Genomic DNA, 6670 nt, shown 5'->3' with positions numbered 1-6670 from the left:
TGGGCCGCACAAGCTGACGGTGGAGGGAGTGGGAGGGGCTTAGGAGAGAGTGGACCCTGAGTGACAGCAGCTTCGACCAATCAAATACGTCAACACGCCCACACTGTAGGCTATGTCTTTAACTGTCCAATAGAAAGCCTGGAAATACTCCCAATACTTTCACTCAAGCTAGGTGGGCTTTAAAGAGCCCATGATAACAAAAACCAACTTCCATGTATGTTATTAATGTTAGCCTGAGCTAATATTTGTCAGTCCAAGCTGAACAGACAGGCTGCATTTATTCAGGCAGTAGAGGTTATTTCTTTAGCTGATATTTTTGCTTTTGTAAGTGGTGTGCTAATCTTTGAAATCCACAATAACAGGACAAGAAATCAAAAAAGAAAAGATTATTATGTCTGTTTTTCCAACACTGAAAAATTCAACTGTTCAGCTGTCAGAAAGTGTTGCCTCAGATGAAAGTGACACATGCTAAGGGACTGTTCTCTACTTGTGAGGGTGGTCAGGGGGGTGCAAAACAAGGGAGGCATCTCAGGAAATTTTTTTCAGCACTGGGGATGGACTTGTGTGTTTTTTATTTTATTTTGACTTAGGGTAGGGACATACAACTTTAAATGGTTGTATTTTATTTATGTTAAATAGTCTTTAAACCCCAAATCCTGCTGGCATGGATGAGGGGCACGTTTTCTATAAAAATCACCAAAATCAAACCATTTATCATAGCTGAAAAATTGCAAAAACCTCATTATTTTTAAGGAGGATTCGCATTTTGGTGTTTGTTTTAGTGATAACTCTCACTCCTGTGCTGTTTACTCGTTGCATTGGCTCCATACATACATTTGGTGTGACTATAATTTCTATTTTTTTGATATTTTTTAAGAGGAGGTCACGGATTATCGCCCAGTCGCTCAAGGAAGCTTAAGGAAAAATATTGTAGCTTCGGGGAGAGTCAAGATGAAATATTAATAATGTTAATGATAATAAAGTCACCCCCCCGCCCCAGCCACCCCCCTCCTCTGATAACTTAAGTACAATCCCTAAATTGAGGCTCTTCTTGGTTAAGATTAACATGTTACCACCATGATTATTTGACCGTTCATGAAGTGTGTGCATGCAAAAGTCTCAGGCCATAAAATGCACCAAGTAAAACACAAAGCATTCCACCATGACCTACTATTAAACAAATGAGAATAGGTTAGCCATGGACGGATTATGAGAGAATGGGCCTCTGGGCACAGATACAAAAAAGGCACCACCTCTTCTACGTAGGCGCAAGACACAGACTCTGTGGTGGTTTTGCCTGCTTTTGCTGTTGTTTTGTGTGTTTTGTAGTCATTACACATATTTTGGTGGTTTGTGAGGTAATTTTGCATCTTATTTGGTCATTTTGAGTCTCTTCTTGGTTAGTATGTGTGAATTTGAGTGAACTTTTGTAGGTATGGGCCATGGAGAGGGAGGGAGGCTGATGCTTTGTGCCCCAGGGCCTGTCCGCTTTAGACCTGGTCAGTAATACATCCATGAGGCTAACAAAGTCCGCTACATCACTCTTAAATCTCAAAGGCTATGTATGTACATAACATGACACAAAACTCTGTAACATTATGCAAATTACACCTTCATAGAATCAATAAATTCAACAGATTTGATGACATGTGATGTGAATACTAAATAACAGAAGCAGAGCATGTATGTACATTATCCTATCTGTGTTGTTATTGGGGCTTATGTAGTGAGTTAAAAAGGAAGGGACTGTGATGAAGGCTATTTTTTATACTACTACTACTACTGTTTGCCAGCTTGATAGATGCAAGTAAAGAAAAACAATGTCTCAAACATACTGCTCAAATACAAGTTTAAGCAAACCCTGGCAACTTGTCATTTCAAACATGGACAGCAATCCCGAAGAGATGCTTTGATTCCAGGCTCCAGAGCACCATCTGTTGGCCTTACATTTCCAATGGCTGCTCCCAAGACTGAGTCACATTTTAGAGATGGAAAAAGGAAAAAAAGAAAACATGTTGTACAAATACTTCAGAGCCAAATCAAATAGGAATGTATGAGTGATAGATAGCAGATGAAGTTAAGTCAGGGAATTTTGCAATATTTTTCCCACCACATGGCTGGTTTTATGACTGAAAATATGTGTTGCTCAATGCTGTGAGGTTTGGAAAATGCTGTCATGCTCTGCAGCGTACTGGTACACCACCTGACTTCTGGAAACTTAGCAAGAGACACACTAGAAAATCAAATGACTATTTATTTCACAACAATAAGCAGTTTATCTCATGACACTATTGAAATAATGGAAATTTAGCAAGATGTTATGAAGAGTCTTGGAAGACTTTTAGAACTCCTGATGCAGGAGAGCATGGAGACTGATGTACTTTGATTATCTACCGCTAACATCCTTTATAAACATGATGCAGGTTTACAGCCTGAAGCTGTTGACGAAAATCTCCCAAACCAAAATAAAATTATTGCTCTGGCCAGACAATTTTTAAATTATTTAAATGAATGCAATAGTTGGGGTCAGAGAGAGACTTCTATCATATTACTGACAAATGTCTCATATTCAGCAGACCATTTCATTGGAGTTGTGTTGCTAGGAAACAGCAGCAGACTTACTTTCTCAAAGCTGTTCATAATGGAAAAGAACTTATTTTGAAAGTCGTTTGAAACTATGAAAAGTTTATATGGGTTAAAAAAGATTTTAAAAAAGAAAAAAATAAGTATAATAAACATAATTCCTCTCTTACACTGGCCCTTATGTCTCTTGACTTTGACAGGTAGACATGAAAGTCAGGTAGTAATTGAAATTTTAGCTACGTCATAGAAAAGATTATATTTCAAACAATGTGTTAATCACAGAAAAAGATTTAACATGTCCCAATTCATGTTCAGTACAGTATGCCAAAAATACCAGGATGTTCTCCTGCATCCGGTCAGATTATACAGTATGCAAGCCAGCATGCTTTACTGGCTATTCTGACCCACAATCCTCTGCGCAGCGGATGATACGTCACATCAGCTGAGCCGTAAACAGATGAACAGCTGTTTGACAGCAGATTGACAGCTGTAAGAGGTCGCAATGACTAAGTAACCAGTCCAATAGTAATAATAGGAATATCAATTGTTTAAATACAAATTATGCAATCCGTGGGAAAAATGATTGGCTACGCTGTTCACTGTGACCCAGCATTGAGTCTTTTGAATTATACTGTTCAAGGAAACACAATACATAAACTGTAACAACTGGATGCATGACGGCTTAAAGACTTAGCAACAGCCCAGCTGAAAGAGGAGCTGTGGCTTCAGTCATTTCTAGAGATGATCTCCATGGAGGGAGCAGCTTCTAACGTTTGTGTTTCTTCTTACTATTCGTAAAATACCTACTTTTCCAAGAATCTTGAGACGGACTCCAGAGGCAACATGAATCGACCAATATTTCTTTCTGTTCTGTCCAGTTTAACCTGCAGACCCACATCTCACTAAGACACACAAAAACCCTCCATTTCCATTTCTTTTCCTACCCAGTGTAAGTACCCTTGCAGTTGTGTGAGTTATGATGTTGATGTTCTATTTGTTGAGAAAATAAATAAAAGTTCAAGTAAAAAAACGTTTAAATAAACAAAATAATCATATAGGACATAACTATAAAAATGACAACGACAGAGAACTGCAGATGTAAATTCACTGTCACAAATATAATATGTTTGAATCTACAATCTGTGCAGCTATGACATTGCAAAGCAGAGCCCTTCAGGTTGATCTCCGTCTCTACTCAGTGAGTCACGTTACCTCGCCAAGGTAATAATATAAAAGCAAGAGGGTCAAAGTTCAGGGCGAAATGTTATGAGACTGTAGTACGACCTGATTGTGTGCATACTGCATACAACCGTACATAGTCTTTAAGGGCAGCTGCAGAACATACTAAAAGTAAAAAACAAAAGTATGCCAATTGGAACGCACCCCAGATCAAGAATGTTTGCCATCATAGGAAGACTCATATTAGTCTCATAATTTCTATTTTTCCAAATTAATGATCTGCACTTTGAGCTTGTTGCTGGAGATGTACCAAACCAAACCTTAAATTATGCAGAAAATAATGGCCTCAAGACACAGGGGACACGCCTCCCTCAATAACGTTTAGAACACGTGTGTCTGTTCTCCAAATAAAAACACAAAAGTAGCAGAGAGCCTTAATTTGGACAAAAGTAAAAGTATTTACACCATTATTGATGCAGAAAAAGCACAAATTGGTGCATAAAACTCATCAGAATGCCGAAAATTAAGTGTTTGATGCTCAACATTTTCTAGCAGAGGACCCCAAACCTCCCATTTCATATGAGTGTCCCCCAATATTGAAACGAAACCTACGCCCTTGCATACACAACCTCATTCATCCCGTCAATAAAGAGACAATAATTCACTCAACTTGTAAGAAGTGCAAGGTTTTATTTTCGACTCTGGAGGTGGTGTGCTGGGACAGCAGTGTAAAGATAAAACACAGGGGAAAACATCAAATGTTTCCAATAACAAACATTTCAGGGATAATGTAGCAACATAAAAATACAGTTCTTAAACATGTACTCTTTTCAGTTTTGTGCTCAGACATTTGGAGACGACGAAGTGAGAGTCAAGAGTGACAAAAATATAATATCATATAGGAGTAACAACGACATCAGGGGTCAAATGCATTCAGTATTCAATCACTGCACTATACATCAGGTATAATGACGTACTGTTCAGTAAGGGTAATAATAATGATCTACAAAGGCTTTTAATCAGGACAAACTCACTTTTACCAGCTACACAACTGGACATGAACGCCTCAGACGTCAACGCCATAAATCCGAAATCAAGAATTCTTTCATTTTCAGAAGGCAAGCAGAAAAATACAACCTTGTCCCATAAATGTTGATCCATTCTTGTAATTTAACTTCAAGCTGCATCCATAATTTGCCTAACCTTATCCATCTTGTCGCTGCCATGTGCAGATATTTTAAGAATAAATAATTTCAAAAAACATTCAATCCCCTCAAAAATGTTGTCATTGATAACAATCCAGTGTTTTGCACAATCACTTCTCAATGAAATATGAGCATTTTGCTGCTCTGGTTCCGCCATGAGTTGAGTGAAAACATAACAGCAGCACACCGTTTAAAGTTTAACCAGAGGTTAAGCTCAGGTTATGGGTAACGGAAAGATTGTCTGGTGAATGTCACAAAGGTCAGCTTCTCTGGTCTCTGGCATCAAAGATTACCTTCTTTATACTCTTCACTTTTGGGCATGCCTTGAAAAAATACCACACTAGCGGTTGCATTTACGGCGAATGGAGATAAATTGCACACAGGTGAATTGTCCAATATGAATGTAATCTCTGGGGAGACTTGAGAAAGACAAAATAATAATGGCTATCTATTAGCAAAGAGTATAGCAAGTTGAGTTCTCGTGTTCATATCTGCTCTGAGGTATCACATTTAAACATTATTCATCACAGTAGCCTATAGAATTAACTGGGAAACAAAACAGTGTGTCCAGTTTGAGGCAAAACAAAAAAAGTCTAATTTGTGTCAAAATGCAAAGAAATAAACATGGAGGGTCATCAGGACTTGACATGTAGCCTACTGCAGATTATCAACGAGTCACAACAGGCATTAGGCAGATTTTAGAAGAGATTCGCCCTCTTCTTCATGTCGTTACGTTTCCAGAGTGGAAGTAAGTCAAATTCTTGAAAGTCCATGCCGAAGATCTCAAAGAATGATTCCGGGGATAGGTGACGCTGCAAAGGAAAACAGGAAAGGATGAAGTGAGCTGCAGAAAAGCTGCATATTTTTGTTCTTTGTTGCATTTCTTATTCTTTTAAGGAAAACCTTTCAGCATAACAGTCTGTTCCGTGTAAAGAAAAAAGGAGCATCACATTCTTTTCTCAAGTTACTCTACCTCCAGTCTCGTTCTGTCAACATCCTTGGGAAGCTTCACTCGTCCTCTACTGTTAACGGCGAGCAGTTCATATGGGTAGACCTTCATGAAACAAAGACTGGTTGAGAATGCTTTATGAGGTGATCACCACACACGCTACACCTAAACACAACCTTCTGTACGCTTGCACTATGAGATATTACACGGAAGTGGATTAGGGCCAAAAATTTTGACTTTATTCAAAAACACTATTCTTGTGGCCCTAACCCTCTTACGTACTATGGAGACAAGAGATGGAGTTAGAACACTGTGTACCATGCAAATATGTATCTTGTATAACCACCTCACAGTTGTCATGCATAGTAGTAGTCTATATTGTACTAGCAGTGCTTTAGCCTGCAGGGAAAAACATACAACCTTGCTTGTTTTAGCTTTTGTCTAAACACTCAATGTATTTTCACGAATGCTGTCAAAAAGAAAGGGTGATGATGAAGTCGTCCTTGAAACCTGTATGCTGTTGTTTGTATGCATTATTGTTATTCTTGCATGCAATCTTTCAAAGGTGCTTATAGGTACAGTACAGAACATAAGACTTGGCATTGAAAACCCAATCGTCAGAATAAATGTCGGCATTGTAAACCATGGATACGTCACATTTGTACGTTTCGTATGTTGCAGAAACTTTACGCTTCAATTTTCAGTTTTGTGTTGTGATAACACTGTGTGGTTAGGTTTAGATGTGTCGGTGAAG

This window comes from Epinephelus moara, chromosome 13 (genome assembly GCF_006386435.1).
Source record: "Epinephelus moara isolate mb chromosome 13, YSFRI_EMoa_1.0, whole genome shotgun sequence".
NCBI classification, from domain to species: domain Eukaryota; kingdom Metazoa; phylum Chordata; class Actinopteri; order Perciformes; family Serranidae; genus Epinephelus; species Epinephelus moara.
This window is presented reverse-complemented; position numbering follows the sequence as displayed.